At 35.2% G+C, this 20,820-nt stretch overlaps 1 protein-coding gene across 3 annotated transcripts in view; it reads left to right on the top strand.

Annotated features, from left to right (window-relative positions):
* Positions 1-20,820, top strand: part of Mvk (Mevalonate kinase) — a 309,158-nt gene that overhangs the window by 28,978 nt on the left and 259,360 nt on the right. For all 3 annotated transcript variants that reach the window (XM_072526064.1, XM_072526065.1, XM_072526063.1), the window contains one exon: positions 14,916-15,010. The gene's annotated coding sequence lies outside the window, so the exon portion shown is untranslated. The remainder of the gene's footprint in view (positions 1-14,915; positions 15,011-20,820) is intronic.

The raw sequence follows: 20,820 nt of genomic DNA, 5'->3' as shown, positions 1-20,820 counted from the left end.
GACCAGTGTGTACCCACACGTAAACATCCTCAATAGATTACTCTTCTGTAGATACACTTACTTCATCTCAACCTAGACCGGTTTTACGTATTAATATATTTGGGCAAAAATAGAAAAAGATATAGATGATACCCAGTTCGGATTCAGAGGAAGACTAGGAACGAGAGAGGCTCTGTTCGCTTTTAACGTTCTCGCGCAAAGACGACTAGATATGAACCAGGATCTCTGTCTGCTTTATAGATTATCAAAAGGCTTATGATAGAGTACGACATCAGAAACTCGTAAAACTGTTAAAAGAAAAGAATGTGGATAGTTGAGATATACAGGTTATTGTCAATCTGTACTCTAATCAAAAAGCAAAGGTTAGAATCGAAAATGTCAATACAGAAACTATAAATCAAAAGAGGTGCTAGACAGGGTTGCGTGCTGTCCTCATTGTTATTCAAGCTGTACAGCGAAGCTATTTTCAAGGAAGCAATATCAGAGGAACAACAGGGTATATCAATAAACGGAAAAATCTTGAACAACAAGATTCGCAGACGATACCGCTGTTTTTTCAGTCAGTCTAGAAGCACTGCAACGCTTAGTAAATAGATTACATCAAGTCAGTATAAAATATGGACTACAAATAAACGTTAAGGAAATAAAGTGCATGATTATTTCTAAACAGCATACAGTAGGAAGGCTAGATATCGAGGGAAAACAAGTAGATAGAGTGAATAACTACAAATATCTGGGAACCTGAGTAAATGAAAACGATGTTTGTTAATCGAGACCTGCCTCTGGAGCTGAGGATAAGAGCCTTAAGATGCTACGTGTTCTTGACTTTGTTGTATGGAATGGAAAGCTGGACACTAAAAGTGGATAATATAAAAAAGTTGGAATCATTTGAGATATGGTGCTATAGAAGGATTTTGAAAATACCATGCACCCAACGAGTTACAAATTAATTGCTACAAAAGGTTTGCGAGGTCATAAAGCACATCAAAACAAGAAAGCTGGAATATTTAGGCCACATTACCAGAGGTGCGAAATATGAGATATTAAGGCTCATAATGCAAGGTAAAATCAAGGGTAAAAATCCATAGGAAGACGAATAATTTCCTGGCCAAGAAACCTAAAAGAGTGGTATAGTTGCAACTCAGTAGAATTTTTCAGAGCAGCCGCCAATAAGGTACGGATAGCTGTGATGATAGCCAACCTCCGATAAGAGAAGGAACTACAAGAAGATATTTGGGCACGAAGGTCAAGGGTTAATAGATACATTTGCCAAACAAAGTGTAGCTGGTACAACGTTGTACAACCTTTTAGAAAACAAAGCACAAACTTTTAAGTTCGAACAAATTTCTGTAAAATTCGCTGATGGTGTTGGTAGAAACGAACGAGTGTTGACAACTTTAGTTGATGTACGCATCAGATATAAAATGGTGCCTACAAAGTTTATAGTTTTTCCAGATGCACCTAATAAAACTCTTCTAGGTATTGATTTTTTTATAAATGCACAAATAGCTCTAGATTTTCATAATAAGGAATGGTATTTTGCGAATGAAAGCACGGGACAGCCGTTGCTTTTCGAAGAAAAAGATACAGAACTTATTGAAATTCATTGTTGTGAAAATTTGAGACAAGTTGACGGAATGATGCTAGCGGATTATGAACGAGCTCGACTCGATGAATTTTTGGAAAATTTTTTTTTTTTTTTTTTTTTTATTAACATTTAAGATTTTTACAATCTGTTTTGCAGTGAAAACAATAAGTAAAATTTTTTGTCTTTACATGACAGAGAGATGTAAGGTCCAGTGACCAAATCATCACGACACAAATTGGCTTTTTTTACCGGTAGGATGCGCACATACACTGATACGCGAGCACTAAAAGCGGCACTGATCACAATGGCTGGGTGCTGTTGAAGGCGTAACTCCCACTGCTGTAGGCTCTGTCAGGATAGGTGAGGTAGGTCCAAGGGGTCATGTCGCTTCAATCTCTTCGCTTGTTGGTTGTTGAGAAGATTGTGTGCCAGGGTATTAGGATGCACCCGCAACCTGTTTTGATATTGTTCAGAAGTTTTTTTGCACTCTTCAGAGACTGTTAGTACCTGAAGATCTCTATGTATTGCATCATTCTGGATATGCCAAGGTGCATTAGCGATTGTTCTCAGAGTTTTGGATTGGAATCTTTGTATTATCATAATATTAGATTTGCTAGCTGAACCCCAGATCTGTGAGCCATATGTCCAAAGGGGTTTTATTATTGTATTGTATATCAGCAGCTTGTTGTCAATCGATAGGTGAGAGTTTTTTCCCAACATCCAGTAAATTTTTCTGTATAAAATTCCCAATTGAAGCCTTTTCGTCCATATATGTTTGGTCCAAGTTAGACGTTTGTCAAGGTGAATACCTAAGTATTTTACGTCATGCTTTTGGGGCAAAGGATGTCCATTGAGGTTAACTTGTGGACATGTACCTCTTCTTAGAGTGAATGTAATTTGTGTAGATTTTGAGGGGTTTACTCTAATTCTCCAGAGTTTAAGCCATTCATTTGTTTTGTTCAGATGTAGTTGCAGTCTCTCTGATGCTATTGTTGGGTTGCTATGAGAGGACAAGAAAGCAGTATCATCTGCGAATGTTGCAAGCGTTAGATTATTGCTTATTGGCAAGTCAGCCGTATATATCAGGTACAGAATCGGTCCGAGCACACTACCCTGAGGTACACCAGATAGGATGGGGTAGAGTTTTGTATAGGCTTCACTATATTTTACCAGATATCTCCTTTCTGTAAGGTATGATTGAAGCAGTTTAAAGTAAGGGTAAGGTAAATTTTTCTTTAATTTGTACAGAAGTCCTGTATGACACACCTTGTCAAAAGCTTGAGAGGCGTCTAAAAAGGCTGCAGTACAATATTGCTTGTTCTCGAGACTACTTCTTATTGTTGTGTATAGTCTGTGAACTTGTTCTATTGTACCATGTTGGTTACGAAAACCGAATTGATGGTCAGGTATGAGACACTTTTCGTCCAATATTGGTTTGATTTTTCGTAGTAGAAGTTTTTCGAAGACCTTAGAGATGACTGGGAGTAGACTAATCGGTCGGTATGAGTTGACATCTTTTGGATCTTTACCAGGTTTTTGAATGAGTATAATCTGTGCCACTTTCCATTGCAGAGGGAAGTAATGCAGACTAAGCATAGCATTGAAGATCATAGTGATTATTCTGTAATAGTCATTGGTTAGTTCCTGGAGGATCTTACCCGTTATGAGGTCGAATCCCGGAGCCTGATTGGGTTGTATTTCATTGTTTATTATCTGTTTTACTTCTTTAATATTAAACTTGGTGATTGGTAGATCCATTTGATATGGAGCCTCAAGAAAAGAATTAAATGGTTCTTCTTGTTCTAATGGCACTACTCTGTTAAATGGACTAAATACTGTAGAAAGATGTTCAGCGAATGTTTCAGATTTTTCTGTGTCTGTTCTTGCCCATTTACCTTTGACATTTTTTAGAGGAGGTATGGCGTCCTGTGGACCTTTTACCTTTCTCGTCGCCTTCCATAGAGAATAATTGGTGTCTTTGGACGGAGTCAAATTTTCTAAGTAAGTTTGGATCCCCCTGTTTTTCTCTTCTTTTAATAGATTTTTAAGTCTTCTGGTAATTCTGTTTAAATTTTGTTTGTCAATAGGAGCGTGTGTGTTTTGCCACTTTTTCCTAAGTTTTCTTTTCTCATCGATCAGGTTTTTTGCACTTTGCGAACAGTTTATGCTTTCCTTCCATGTTGTTTGTTCAGGAGTAGAAATCCAACCTGCCTTTTGTATCGAGGTAGTAAGTTGTTGTACCGCATTTTCAATTTGTAATTCTGTTTTAAGTGGCAAGTTCGTTGGTATTTGTTCTGCTAGTGCGCTTCGGAATATTTTCCAATTTGTTTGATTATTGGTTAGGACTGGAGGCTTATTTCTGAGTATGATTTTGGAGTCTAGGTCAATTAGAATGGGAGAATGATCTGAAGAGAGGTCCCAGCATGATTCTATTGCTAAATAGTTAAGAGAGATACCTTTAATCACACAGAAGTCTAAGAGATCTGGTGTTTTATTTGGATCTGTAGGCCAATAAGTTGGTTCTCCTGTAGATATGTGTTGTAGGTTGTTTCCTGTTATTGACTTCAGCAGTTGTCTACCCCTTGTTGTAATTACCCTAGAGCCCCAGTGATGATGTTTACAGTTAAAGTCTCCTCCTGCTATGAATTTGTGTCCAAGAGAACTGAAATAGGTGCTAAAGTTGTTTTCGTTGATTGGTTGACCAGGAGGACAGTAGACCGCAGATAAGGTAAGGTTGCCTAGCCAGTCTTCGATGACAATGCTAGTTGATTGCAGGTACTTTTCACTGAGCTTATTTAACTCATGGTGTTTTATATTAGATTTGATAATAATAGCTGTGCCACCGTGTGCCTTGTCATTTGGATGTTTTGTGTAGTGGACAATGTACTTGGGAATTTTGATATAGTTTTTGTCTGTTAGATGAGCTTCTGATACAAGCAAAACATCAATTTTCTTCTCGTCGAGGAAAATTTTTATTTCTTGGATGTGGTTCGTTAGGCCATTTGAGTTCCAGACGGCTATTTTAAGTCTGTGTTGCATTAGTGCATTTTGGAAATCATAGTCATAAGAAGGTTAAGCATAGTGTCCATTCTCTCTACTAGTTTTGTCATCAGGTTTTCAAGGTTGGCAATTTCCATTGAATGGTTTGAGCCGACATTAGTTTGTTGATTTGTGATTTCATCCGCTTGACTATTTCCTGAAGTTTTTTGAGCGTAAGAAACACCAGGGGTTACTCTTTGACTATTGGTTTCATGGGTGTCTGTTCTGTGGGTCTCTTGATTCTTTCTGAGTTGGGGGAATTTTTCTTTTTGTATTTGTTTGTATACGCTGCAGCCCTTATAGTTGGCCGGATGGTTTCCCATACAAAGTACACATTTTACGTTATTGCTGCGTTCTTTTCGTGGACAGTGTAAAGTAAGATGATTACTTGCACACTTTACGCATCTTGGAGGCATATGGCAGATATTTTGGAAAATAGGAATACCTTCAGCATGGGGGGAGAGCCTACAGTCTATGCAGAGCATCGCATTAACACTGGAAATAGCACTGCCCCCATACCGAATGTCACCTGCCAAGAACGAAGTGCTTAAAACTGAGTTAGATAAACTCCTGAAAGAAGACATAATCGAATAATGTGAAAGTGCATGGGCCGCGCCAGTTGTATTAGTTCCGAAAAAAGATGGCGGTACGAGACTTTGCGTGGACTATCAACGTTTAAACGCCGTGACTACTAGTGACTCGTATCCGTTACCGCGTATGGACGATTTATTACACGCCACGAAGCGAACATTTTATATGTTTACCATCGACTTACGATCGGGGTATCACCAAGTCAACGTCGCGGAGGCATACTTGGGACATTTGATCTCTCCGAGAGGAATTTCTGTTGATCCGGATAAAACCGATGCTATTTCGGAACGGTTACCGTCGAGAAACGTTAAGGAAGTGCAATCTTTACTGTAGACGGCTAGTTGGTTTTGTCGGTTTATAAACAATTTTGCGGACATATCTGGACCCTTGGGTGATTTAACCATGTCCATGGAAATGGACGGAAATGGAACAGAACTCGTTCAAAACGCTTAAGACGTTACTGATTACCGCTCCAATTTTACGACAAGCAGATGAAAACCAGTCGCATATCATTCGTATTGACGCTAGTCGTTATGCGTTAGGAGCAGTGTTGCTACAAGGAGATATCGATGACGAGCATTTCGTGGAATACGCTAGCAGACTTCTAACCACTGCCGAGCGCAACTATTCCACTTCAGAAAGAGAAGTTTTAGCTGTTGTATGCGCCTTAGAAAAGTTCAGAGGTTATACAGAAGGCACGAAAATAACCCTGCAGACTGATCACTCACCCTTAAGGTGGCTGATAAACCACAGGAAGGTTGGCAAAATGGTCACTATTGGTCCAAGGCTATGACTTAACCATCGATTATCTGCCAGACAAACGTAACATGGTAGCCGATAAACTTTCCAGGCCACCATGCGAACACAATGATGTACTGTCTTGCGAAATATGTGAAGTGCAAATCGACTTGTCTCATCGGTCGGCATATGAGACTAGGGTAGAACAATTGAAAGACACAGATGTTGCCAAAATAATTCAATCAGTCGAAGACCCGAATTAAACGTACTTTGAGAAGAATCGCTTAAAAATTCTTCTTTCCAGGCATGCGCCGTTTTATTGCTGATTACATTGATAAATGCCAAGATTGTCAAAGATATAAGGCATCTAACCAGAAACCAGGTGGACTGTTACAGACCCATGTGTATGCGCAACGCTTCGAGACACTTGCCATCGACTTATTTGGACCATTACCTGGAGGATCAAAAGGTGAACGGTGAATTCTGATAGTCGAAGACACATGTACTAAGTGGGTGGAGCTATTTGCTTTAACCCAAGCATCCGCACAAGAATGCGCTATGAAGATTATTGACGAGGTATTCTTACAATTTGGCCTATCGAGAAGGATTATCAGCGATAATGGTTTGCAATTCGTGTCTGATGTAATGCAACAAGGTTGCTTTGTGTTACGAGACTTTTACTAGAGCGTAAGAATAGAGATTTAAAACCGAGACTTGCTATGCTTGTAGGAACTGAGCATAATACTTGGCCTGAGAAGCTACCAATGGTTATATTTGCCATAAACTCAGTATGGTGCGAGTCCACAGGGCAAACCGCTGCCTACTTAACTTTTGGACGTGAGTCTGCGAACTATAGATGAAGTTAATCGAGATATCCGCCAAGTTGTAAAAACTGAGAATTTTATACCTATCTCCATACCTAAAACACATGGCTGAAACATGGCATGAATCGAAGATGAAGCATGACAACGCCAAAGATAGGCAAAATAAATATGCTGATCGACGTTTGAAGGAACCCAGTCCATTCAAAGAAGATTTAGTATGGTCCAAAAAACCGCTCCTAGTAACAGGTTGAAAGGTAAGACAGCTAAATTCTACCCGAAGAAAGATGGACACTATAGGATAAAGCGAGTGGTATCGCCTGTGAGTTATAAGCTTTGTGGATTAGACACTCCTACTGCCCTTGGTCTCTTTCACGTATCCGCGTTTACACAAGCTAGCCTCAATGACGCTGAAGCTCCAACGCCTGTAGTGCCAAGACGAAGACGAGGACGCCCCAAGAAGAAAACCACATCTTCTGCTGGCCCTTCCTCTAACGAATTCGAGGCCAGGGGGCAGACTGCAATAAACCACCCTATAATGTTGCGTCTCTGGATGATATCTAATATGATTCTCAAACCCCAACATTTGGCATTACTGTAAAATGGACCAGTTACTTGAGTGTGTGATCTGACCGTTTTGTATTCATTTTTAGTTTACAGATGTGAATAGAACACAAAAAAACAGTATTCGATTTATATTTAGGACGTTAACGTTTATCTTTTGTAAAAGAAACGCGATTATACAGCTACACCAAATCATCGTAATTTTCATTATAAAATAAACCCTAAAACCCTGAGAATAATTGTTATTAGTATAACATCGTATTATATGTTCGGCTATTCCACGTATTAATATGTTATAATATCTAATTAGCGTAATTTGAAAGAACATATTTTCAAAGTTTTAATGTGACAAATTTGAAAGAAATTACCTTTCAACAGAATCTTCCACAAAGCTTGAAAATGTGGTATCAAAATCGGCCGGCTTTGAAACTCGCGGGAGTGATAGAGGGGGAAGGAGCTGTTAACTGTATCTCTAGTTCTTGTTTGTTGATTTCGATGTTTCTTTTTTTTACGTTGAATGTACTGTTTGCGTAAATTCGGAATATATATTATTCCAATAAATAAATTGTTAAATAAACCATCTATTTTGTTTAAACAAAATTTTTGTATTTTTTGTAGTAATATTTTTATTGTAAAATATAAATATTAATGATTTTTATTATTTATTTATTTAACAATTTTTAAACAAACGGTAAAAAAATGTTTTTTTTTTTAATTTTTTCTCAGATGAAAGTTATTCTTTTGTTTTTTCGTAAAATACTTTAAACGTAAAATATAAGCCAATTTTAGCGTTTTTCGAGGCTGTTATATCAAAATTCAGTTTAAAATATCCATAAACAAATTGATATACCGCTGCATTTCGGAATATATAGATTTCTTAACTTTAACATTCGAAACACATTGTTTATTTCTTACTCACAAGCTGAATCTTGTTTTAATCTAAAAATTTGATGCTGCAATATTACAGTAAAAGTTTACCACAGGAACCTGTTTATTATAAACGAAAGAATAAATTGGTTTAATTTGTTATAAATAAATAACTTCCCGTGGTAAACTTTGGGTAACCTTTTTACTGCAATGTTGCAGCTTCAGATTCTTTCGATGAAAATAAGATTGAGCTTGTGCGTAAGAAATAAACAATGTGTTTCGAACGTTAAAGTTGAGAAGTTCGTCAAGTCTATATATCCGGAAACGCAACGGCATATCAATTTGTTTATGGATATTTTACATACTAACTGACTTATGCCACATACAATCAAAATGAACTTCGCATTTTGAAACTAAGGGACTTAAGCTTTCACCTAATTTTTGAAGTTATACTTCTATACGCACGGTCCGCGTTGGAAATTTGCACGGGAGTGAATCTGTGAAACCATTACATATGTAAGATAATGAGTAAGAGAGAAACATAAGATATATTTTCTCTCTCTTCCTCTCTCGAGAATAAAAATGTTCCTTTTGTATATATATTTAATATTAAAAATATATTATATTATATATAATATTATATACTTATATAATATAATATATATTAATATTATTATTTATGTGATATGTTTTGTATTATTTATTAAATGTTCATACTTATTTTAGGCTTTTGTATTTCAAAATAATCACTGTATGACAGACAACTGTCAATTTTGAAATCCGTTAGTATCATGTCTAATTGGCAAATCTTTTACGTGTTTGGTTCATACGCTGGTGTACGTGAGTTCGAATCCCAATATGAATTTTCTTTTTTATTTTTGAAATATTTAAAAACCTCACATTAATGTTATTAAATATATGTAGTATACGCAAAAATGCTAAATTTTAAAATAAAATGAAAATTTACAACATAATCCGAGTTGTTGATTTTTTATTTTTATGTTCGTAAAGTAAGTTATGTATATTGGTAGTTTTAAATACTTATGAATATTGCATTTTAATTTGTATTGTATTATTATATTGAATTATGTTGCAGTGTATTGTATTGTAATTTTTATATTAATAACAAAATAAACAATGAATTTTACTGCAGAGTATGTGTAAAAATTTTTTTTACATTCAACTCCTTTTATACATATATGAAAATAAAAATATATATTTTCATTAAAATATTGATACAATCCTTCATTTACTATACTCCTATTGCAGGTCAAATGTTTATATACAGCAAACGATGCACCATATACCTATATACCTAATTCTTTTTCGTTTTGTGCTCTCTCTTACCTATAGCATTAAATATGTAATGATTGTGCAGATTGACTCCCATATAAATTTGTAACGGCGAACGCGTGTATAGAAGTATAACTTCTACCGGTAGTCCCACTGGACTGCCACACCCTTTTTTTTTTTTAATTCGATGTCCAACCTATTGAAAAATGGCCTCCAAAAACGTTAAAATCGGTTTTTTTCGGCATTTTTAATTGGTTTGGCATTTTACGTTTAAAGTAAGCATTTTACGAAAAAAAAAAACACAATTTCATTTTGATTCTATATTGCCAAAGTCAGTTTTAAATGATCCATAAACAAATTGATACCGTTGGGTTTCGGAATAAATAGACTTGACGAACGTCTAAACTTTAACTTTGAAAACACATTGTTTATTTCTTACGCACAAGCTCAATCTTATTTTAATCGAAAGAATATGGTGCTATTACTGTAAAAAGTTACCAAGAGATGCTGTTTATTTATAACAATTTTTTAACAAATAAAATTTTTTTTTTATATTTTAAACCAATTTATCCTCTCGTTTATAATATGCAGGTTCCTGTGGTAAACTTTGGATAAACTTTTTACTGTAATACTCATATCATATTCTTTCGATTAAAGCAAGATTTAGTTTGTGGGTAAGAAATAAACAATATGTTTCGAACATTAAGTTTAGAAGTCTATATATTACGAGACCAAAAACGGTATATCAATTTGTTTATGAATAATTTAAACTGACTAGCAATATAGAAGCAAAATAGAATTGTGGATTCTTAAACTACTTGACTTAAGCTTTGATCTCATATTTTTTGTTTTTTTGATTTTGATGTCTAACCTATTAAAATATTTGTCGAAAAACGCTAAAATTGGCTTGTTTGGCTATTTTAGTGGTTTATTTGCATTTTACGCAATTTCACAGTAAGCATTTCACATAAAAATCACAAAAATAAGTGTTGTCTTAAAATAACCCAAATTATTAAAACACTGGTTTCGAAGCAAAAAAGCGAGTTTTGATAATTTGTTTTAAAATTGTAGTTCATAAATATGATGCCATGGAAAATTTTGGTAAACTTTTTAACATCGTTTCAGTATGTGGGTATACTATCGACCTATTTCGACAAAAGCTACCCGCCTACTATATTTAGCAAGAAATAAAACCTGGTGTTACGAACATGCTTCGCGATGTATCGAGTGCGAGAGAGAACAACCCGTCAAACAACGAATTAGAGGTGGGACTATCCCAGAAGATTCGAGAGTAATACTTTTTGGTATATATATGTAACAATGTTATGAGTGAGTTTTAGTTGATAAGATAGTTTCGTGCTGTAAACTTATAAATAAATATATTTATATAAATTCGAAACGCTCGTTTTATTTAATCTCGCTACAGATGATGTCAGGTGTGGGGTTTAAAAATAAATTCAGGAGTGATTGTATTGTTCGTCGGGAACAGCCGTGTAACTCGGTAGTGATCTTTGTAAAAAAAGAACATTTTAAAAGTACGTGTGTGCCTGACCAAAGATGCTGCTAGTACAACTTTCAGTAAAACAGTTGCGTGAGCAGCTAGAAGAACGCGATGAAGACTGCAGCGGATCCAAGAAGATCCTCAAAGAACGACTGAAGACTGTTCTCAACAATAATGGAGACGACCCAGAGACATTCCAGTTTCAATCAGCAGAAGAAACAGTTTTAACAAAAATGAATGAGAAATTTGAAAATGTCTCGCAAATGATTAAAGAAACTTAAAAAAAAAATGATAGTAAATTTGAAAACGTCTCGCAAATGATTGAAGAATCTTCTAAAAAATGATGATAAATTAGAGAACGTTTCCAAAAGATTCGATGAAACACTCGAAAAGGTTTCTAGAAGATTCGACGAAGTATGTAATCAAAACAATGAGAAATTTGAAGAGGTCTGAAGAACATTCGATAAGATACAGAAAAACGTAAACGACAAGATAGAAAACGTAGAAGAGAAGATCAAACAATTAGAGACCATGATAACTAACACAAAAGTGCTACCACCAGTTAATACAGTAGCCTTAGATCCGGTAGTGAAAAAAGAATCACCGAGAGACGAAACGACACATCATATGATATTCAAATTACCACCATTTGATGGAAAGTCCTCTTGGTCCATATACCTTAGACAATTTGAAGCTATTGCGACAGCCAATCATTGGACAGAACAAGAAAAGGCTGTTTCCTTGACTGCTGCTTTACGAGGTGATGCTGCGGATATCCTAAGATCGATTCCTAAGAAAAATGTTACCAGACCTTGTTCACTCGACTAGACAAACGTTACGGAGATGCCCATCTACAAGTCTACAAAGTACAAATAAGAAGTAGAATCCAACGAGCCAGTGAGAGTTTGCAAGAATTTGAAGCAGATGTTGCTCGTATAGCTCTGTTGGCCTATCCAGAGGCACCAGACAACATATTGGAAGAAATTGCTGTAGATACCTTCATCAATGGGTTGAGAGACAGTGGACTACAGATAGCTTGCTTTACGGCTAGCAAGACCGAAAGTTTTAGATGAAGCGCTCGCCATTGCTTTGGAACACGAGACAGCTAGTCGAGCTTCACGGAGCTATCGAGTACGAACCTCTGAAGAGAGCGACGTACAAAAAGATAAACGTCTGGAGGAAATCGTACGGAAAGTAGTTCGTAACATGATGCCGAAGAGACGTGAACCCAGATGTTGGAATGGTAACGACGTCGGTCACATTCGTCGTAAATTGCATGAAAATAATACAACAGTCAAAAAGCTAGAACAGATCGTACCCTGGGCTGGAAAAAGTCATTTAAATGCTGAGGCTCAGTCAAGACGGCCATACAGTGCAAATCGTAATCATTGTCTTAAACTAGAAGAAAGACTTTGCCCCGTGAGACGAACCACTGTCATTAATGATCAATGGCAGCCACAACAGCTACAAGACGCTCAAGCAGATCATCCGTGTATAAAAAGAGTATTGGATTGGATGCGTCGAAGTGAAAGGTCTTCTTGGCAAGACATTAGTGCATGTAGTCTCGAAGTCAAGTGTTACTGGAGTCAATGGAATTGCCTAGTGCTAAAAGATGATCTTCTGTATAGAACCTTTGAAAACGATGATGGTACAGAATCTAAGCTTCAGTTGATTGTACCTAATAGTAAAGTGTCAGAAGTATTGCGTCAGTTACATGATGGTGCATCAGGTGGACACTTTGGTATTACGAAGACTCTGCAAAAGGTTCGAGAACGGTTCTATTGGATGAACTGTAAAGATGATGTAAGAAGATGGTGCCGGAAATGTGAACTGTGTGCAACCAGTAATGGTAAAGTTGGTAAAAAGAGGGCATCCATGAAACAGTACAATGTTGGTAGTCCTATGGAAGGAGTAGCAATCGACATTGCAGGTCCACTTGCAGAGACAAATGATGGAAATAAATATATCCTGGTAGCCATGGATTATTTTATGAAATGGACTGAGGCCTATGCGATACCAAATCAAGAAGCTGCTACCGTTGCAGAGGTACTTGTTAAACAATTCTTTAGCCGATTTGGTGTTCCCTTGGAGATCCACTCCGACCAAGGGCGAAACTTCGAGTCAACTCTTTTCCAAAACGTTTGTAAATTAATTGGTGTCAATAAGACCAGAACCACACCCCTGCATCCTCAATCAGATGGAATGGTCGAGAGAATGGAATTTGAACACCTGTCCAAAATTGTATCAAAGCATCAAAGAGATTGGGACCAGCACATTCATTTATTCCTAATGGCCTACCGCTCGGCCGTGAATGAAACTACAGGCCAGACTCCAACCTGCCTGATGTTAGGTCGTGAAGTTCGTTTGCCCTGCGACCTAGAGTTTGGCTGCAGATCTTCCGAAGAACATGTTGCAAGCGAAGATTATGTAGACCACCTGAAGTTAAGATTGAACGAAATTACAGACAGGGCAAGCTACGAGGATATATGGCGTGCTCTAACTAATTTGAAGAAAAGCGTGTGCAATTATGACATTAAGAATTTGGCCTTACCCAAGATAGGCCATGCACTAGATAATTTGGATTGGAAGGTTGTCAGAAGCATGCTTGAAGTGATCTTCCTAGAAACGGGCGTAAGAATTACTGTGTGTTGCATTAATCCGAAGAGATGGTGTCCTTCAAAGACAGTAGACTGTTATTTCTTTTTGAGGGGTTCATGCAGAGCTGGAAAGTCTTGTAGATTCCGCCATCCTGGGCCTACATATAGAGTTGCTGATCGGGACGCTCAGATCTAAGAGGGGAGCAGTGTTACGAACATGCTTTGTTCGTAACACTGCTCCCCTCTTAGATCTGAGCACGTAATGTGCATTAAAATATATGCATAATTTTTAATCTTCATTTAACTCACTATATTAAACAATTGGACTATTTGTAACTGATTGACTAACTGAATGCACTGGACCTACTTTCTTACTAAACTCTGACTATAACTTTCTGACTGACTAAAACTGCCATCTTGAATCCAAATCACCGGGTATTTATATCTTTTTGTATGTTCCAGAACCATCTGGTAAGAAATCATGTTCCATTTGTTCTATTAAATACATGTCTGAATTTTCTGGAACAAACCATTTCGCAAACAAGGCCACCTCCGGTGATCTAGAGAATTCCATACTTTTCTATTAATAATTTTGTTGACATTTAGGCTTTTCAGATCAGAATAAACACTTAAATCAGTACATATATATATAAATTAAACATTTTAAACTAACATTATTATTATAACCCCACTTAAATTCGTAAAAATGATTAATTTCTGTCTGTCACTTACTGTATAGTTGGTTGCCTATGCACATGGCTCACTTAAATATATTTACAACATTAAAATACAACTTTTTACAATTATTATATGCTAATTTATTAAAAATGCCCTCACATAAATATATTTTTATAAAATTTTCTAGTATATAACTTATTAAAATAACCAAATACTTTTAATATCTAATATTATGTAGTATATAACATAAATTATTTTCTATAAACCCCAATCGTATCAATATATATATATATATATATATATATATATATATATATATATATATATATATATATATATATATATATATATATATATATATATATATATATATATATATATATATATATATATATACATATATGTCTTATGTTAATTTATTCCTATTCATCGTAATCATTTCTTAGAACTGGACATGGTCCCGTTAACACATAACATATTTACATATTGTATTAGTCTTTAGACATCACATATTTTCACAGAACTCGACCTAACTTTTTTGTTCTTGACCTCTTAGAATATATTTTTTGTATATGTAAATGTAGGCGAATAACTTTTTTTTATTTATACAAATTAACATTCCATACATTATTTTGCAGCAAGTGGTAGACCAATCAGATGGATGTGGTGGAAAGTTTGCTTGTGTAATCGTTTCAGAAAAGTTTAAGGGCAAGCCATTACTGGCAAGGCATCGGTAAGTATAAAAGATATGATTTATTTTAAAGTACTAGTTTCAAGTTCAAGTTATTTAAACATCCGTTTTTTTGTCATATAAATTTCTCACTGTTAACATTGGACATGTAGATATTTGTTACTGTTACAATTTATAATTGCATATAACATCGAACTACATAGGGTGTCCCAAATATTTTCAAAAGGTATGCAGACCTGATCTTGGTTACTGATCGTTATTTAATACTCTTCTAATTTGCACGTATTTAATAACAAACAAAAAAATTTGTAACTACGTAAATATATAAATTTTAAATAAGGGATGAATAAGTTGCCGTATTCACGGCAAGACTAAGTAGATTAAAGATGACAGAAGAAAACAATATAAAAAACGAGACATCATAGCTGTTTATCTTAAGGTATGCCATTTAGAATTAATTCATAGATTAAATAATACAGAATTTGACAACCTAGATTCTAATTTGAGTTAACAATGTTCTTTATACAAAAAGGTTTTCGAACCATAATCTATTCAATAGATTTATAAATTTAACAGATACTAAATTCAGTAATAGCGAGATACAAATTTTAGAGAAAAGGTTTAAACACAACTTACATTACCATAACAATAAGAAAACTTTAGAATATTTAGGTGTAGAATATGAAGTAGTATTAAATAAAACAGTATCGAAAAAAATGTAATTGCAAAATATATTATAGATGTGTGTAGTGAAGCTAAAAGTCCTGTCACAAAAAGAATCAAACAGCCATTTCAATTAAAAATAAATCAATAGAAAACAACATAGTATTTACAAAAGCAGACAAAGATAACACTACTATTGCTATAGATAAAATAGAATATAATAACAAAACAGAATTTTTAAATAATCAAAATATTAAAACGATAAACAAAGATTCGATGTCACCTACATTTACCGTAAAAAATACAAAAGAACTAGTTGATAAAATACATTTTCAATTACCTAACAACTCCAGATTAATTACATTTGACGTAAAAAATCTTTTTTTAGTATTACTCCTACAGAAACTTTTGTTCTAGTAAAAAACCTTTTAGAGCGTAGTATTACAAATCCAATCATTACATCTGAAATTTTACATCTTCTTGAAATTTGCCTAAACCAGGACTACTTTGAATTTAATAATCAAATATATACAAATAACAGTGCAGGGATTATAATCGGTAATTCTTCTAAACCCATTGCTATCCGATATTTTTATGGATCATCTAGATGATGGATTTGGTCGTTTTTTCTAGATAGGTGGTGGGATCGTTTGGGTCCACAATCCATCCCGCTCAGACCGTTACCGCGCATACTGAGAGTATAAAAGCAGCTCCTACCTTACAGGGTAAGACCGGTTGTCACTCGACACTGAGGAGTAGGCAGATTGAGACCAAAGTTACAGTTACAGTTGAGACAGTTACAGATCATTCGAAATCAATTAAATAAGGCAAACACTCTTACAAAACGGCTACCACAAAACCCAAATCAATAGGAGCATTCAAAAACATCAAAACCGCATTCCATCCAAAAAAGAAACCTTGCCGCCTGATCAACCCAAAATCTTTCTACCTTTTATTAAAGGTGACACTGACAAGATCAGTAGAACTCTTAACCCTCTAAACACCAAAACCATCTTCACTACTCACTCCAAATTGTCCAATCTCGTCAGATCCGTCTTCTTTTTCTTCTTTCTTCTTGTATGTAGGCTTTAAAGCTTGTTTCTTCTTCAATATTAGCCTCTTAAATTGTTTAAATTGTCGCACCATCTTTTTCTTGGTCTGCCAATACTTCTTCGTCCATTTGGTGACTTATCTCGTGCTATTCGTACTATCCTATCCTCTGCCATTCTACTAATGTGTTCGTTCCACTCCTGTTTCCGTATTGTCATCCATCCATTTGTCTTCTATACTGCATGCTCTTCTTATGTTGTCGCTTCTCTCCCTATCCAACAGACTTTTCCCTGATATTTGTCGGAGTATTTTCATCTCTGTTGTTTCTATTAGTGGTCTCGTTTTAGACGTCTCAGGTCTTGTCTCCGCCGTGTATGTTAATATAGGTCTAATTGCTGCTTTATAGATTCTTGTTTTTGTGTCTTGTCTTAGTTGTTTGTTCTTCCAGATTGTGTCATTAAGAGATCCCGCCGCTTTACTTGCTTCGGATCAGATCCGTAAAAGACCAAATCCCCAATGAAGACCATGGTGTCTACGAGATACCTTGTTCCAGTTGCCTATGTACATACATAGGACAGACAAAATGACGAATCCATAACCGTATTTACGAACATTCTATATTCTGAAAACATTCCGATACTACTTCACCCCTAGCCCAACATATTCAGACAGGCCACAAAATAGATTTCGAAAAAGCAATAACCATCGCCTCCATCCGCTCCTTAATATCGATAATCATTCGTGAAGCCAATTTAAAAACGGCCTAACAGCTTAAACACGCGCGATGACGCCAAACGACTGCCGGTAACATGGCGACCACTGCTTCAGCGACCCCCCGCCACAACCCATTCCGCTCAGACTGTTTCCGCGCATACCGTTCTCGCGCATACTGAGAGTATAAAAGCAGCTGCACAGGGTAAGACTAGTGACACTGAGGCAGTGGCGCACCCAGGACCCTATTCCGACACTGTTTACACATTTTAAGGGTTCAACATGGAGGTAACATCATAAAAAAAGTTCGGTGACCAACCAAAACCCCCCCTCCTCCAGAGGCAAATTCTAGGTGCGCTACTGCACTGAGGAGTAGACAAATTGAGACCACGGTGCCGTTTGACGGTTCTTGTATTTTTACAGAACAAGATACTGGTACGTCACGAATGAGGGGAGTAGACAGATTGAAACACGGTTCTTCCCGAGAACTTAGTAAGTTTCATTTACATGACCGCGGAAATTTCTATATATAAATATATATATATATATATATATATATATATATATATATATATATATATATATATATATATATATATATATATATATATATATATATATATATATATATATATATATATATATTGTAGCGAGATTAAATAAAACGAGCGGTTCGAATTTATATAAATTATAAGTTTACAGTTCGGTGCTCTCTTATTAACTAACTCTTCTCCTAACATCGTTACATATATATACCAAAAGTATTATTATCGAATCTTCGGGGGTAGTCCCACCTCTAATTCGTCTCATCGAAACCGCAACCAAAGACGGGCGCTATTGAAATGCCAATTCTTGCATTTTCTAGATTGATCCTTCTAAGAATTATGACGTATCGGAGATGGGCTATTTCGTTACAATATATATATATATATATATATATATATATATATATATATATATATATATATATATATATATGTATATATATATATATATATATATATATATATGTATATATATATATAAATATATATATATATATATATATATATATATATATATATATATATATATATATATATATATCGAGAAAAGGAGTAGCTGAGTGTGACTCATGCTACATCGGGCAGACAGGGAGATCACTGAGAGGGCGTCTTACGACACGCCACAGTGATATCAACTTATCTAAGCATACTTGTGCTCTTGCCCAGCATGCTATTAATACTAAACACAAAGTGCACTTTAATGAAGTTAAGATTCTTGCCAATGAACGCAATCTCGTTAAAAGACAGTTTTTGGAAATGTGTTCAATACTTAAACACCCTAACGCTCTTAAAAATAGAACGGACATTAGTAACTTGAGCCAAATTTATCATGCATTAATATTGCAGAATTAGGCTTAATATGTTGTTTACTTTAAAAATGGTCCCCTAAGGTGTATGTTCTATCATATTTTCATATTAAATAATTTCAAATTAAAATAAAATAAAATAGTTTCTTACTTTACTTTACTTCGATTTATTCAACTTACATTTTATTGATTATTTTGTCAATGTTACTTTTACATATTTAAAATAATTGTTTCTGCTCAAATAGTTTAATAAAATTTTATAATAAAATAGATTCATAGAATCTATATTATTCTCAGTTCCAAATGTTATGAACCTTGGACTGCTGGAAATTGATCAATCTTCCCCTGTTGCTGGCTATTCTGCCATAACATAGACTTTTTAAAATACGCCTTGCTGTTCTGTCATATTTTGACCTCAAGGCCACTATCTTTTCTCGTTCCGCGTGGTACCTAACTGCTTGTCGCATTTCACCGACAGCGACTGAGAATCTTAAGAGTGGTAACTTCATTATATATATTTTTTAAATATCTATAATTCAGTTTTAATAATGTTACCTAAAGTTAAAATCAAATTTAACTAGATTATACTGTTGGAAGTGCATCTTATGATCTTTTTGGTTCTCTATAAATTAATGTTTTTTACTTAAGTTTTTTCACATATTTTTATATACATGTACTATTACCACATGTCTTTTTCTGTGCTAAGTTGAGTTAATTTGTAAACTGTATTCAGTTCCAATTAATTGTCTATACAACATAATATTATAATGTCCATTATCACAAGCTTCTTTACACATTTAATATCTTTGACTGCTACATATCTTTTTAAGGTAACAACTTATAATAACTTTTCCATGGATGTTTGGTTTTTCATATTGTTCTTTTTAGATGAACTGATGATGCTTCCTGATTAGAAAGCGAAACGTCTTCAATAAATAGATGAAGTAGCTACCTTCTTTGTCTTTTATTTCTCCACTTTGACCGAAAAACCCACCACTCTTCGACTGTTCCTTAATATATATATATACATATATATATATATATATATATATATATATATATATATATATATATATATATATATATATATTTGAACCTATTCTCTATCCTTCCATGGTTGGATGTAGGTCTCCCCCAGTTCTCTCCATCTTTCCCTATCTTGAGCTGTTCTCTGCCATGAGGGACCTCCTTGTTTCCTGATGTCATCTTTCCACCTCATCTGTGGTCTGCCTCCTCTTGATCTCTTTGCATTGTATGGACGCCACTTTCCGATGGCATTGTTCCATCGTCCGTCTTGGAGACGTTCATTGTGTCCAGCCCATTTCCATTTCAGTTTTGCTGCTTGTTCTATCGCGTCTACTGTCTGTCTGTATATATATATATATATATATATATATATATATATATATATATATATATATATATATATATATATATATACACTCGCGATCATAAAATCCGGGTCACCTTGAAAATCGCCGTTATTTCATTTTTAACGAGCTTTATCGTAAATAATAATAACACCAATACAAACTAATGCATGTTTCTGAGAATTGTTGTCAGCTTAGCGGTTTCCTTTGTAACAAAGAATTCCAATAGCGCCGATTTCGCGGAAAAGTGCACACTTCTCAAAATGAACGGTACCTGTAACTGCCGCTTGTTTTAAATGTCTCATTTTTGCTTCGACTTTTTGTTCAAACGCAACAAACAAACGTTTATTATTGCCGCCATTAGTGTTTATTAGTGCCATTATTAGTGTTTATTATTGTTTATTTTTTGCCAAAAATGCCTTAACTGTTGTTGAAACGGCACGCATTGTTGCGCTTATGTAAGACGGTCAAGTCGCCAGAACTGTTGGCGTAAGCCTTTCTACGGTTCAACGAGTGCTTCAACGCTTTCAGGAGACGAGTTTGCTAACCAAACGATCTGGCTCTGGACGAAGAAGAACGACCACTGCACGAGATGACCGTTTTCTCGTGTTTCAGGCTTTAGGTAAGCGGACCTCAACTGCGGTTATGCATCGAAATTGCCTACAGGAAGTACGAAATTGCTGTTAGCGTTGCAACAGTCAGGAGAA

Source organism: Diabrotica undecimpunctata, chromosome 3 (assembly GCF_040954645.1).
Source record: "Diabrotica undecimpunctata isolate CICGRU chromosome 3, icDiaUnde3, whole genome shotgun sequence".
In the NCBI taxonomy this organism is placed as follows: Eukaryota; Metazoa; Arthropoda; class Insecta; order Coleoptera; family Chrysomelidae; genus Diabrotica; species Diabrotica undecimpunctata.
Note: the sequence above shows the minus strand (reverse complement) of the source record. Positions and strands in the feature narration are given on the sequence as shown.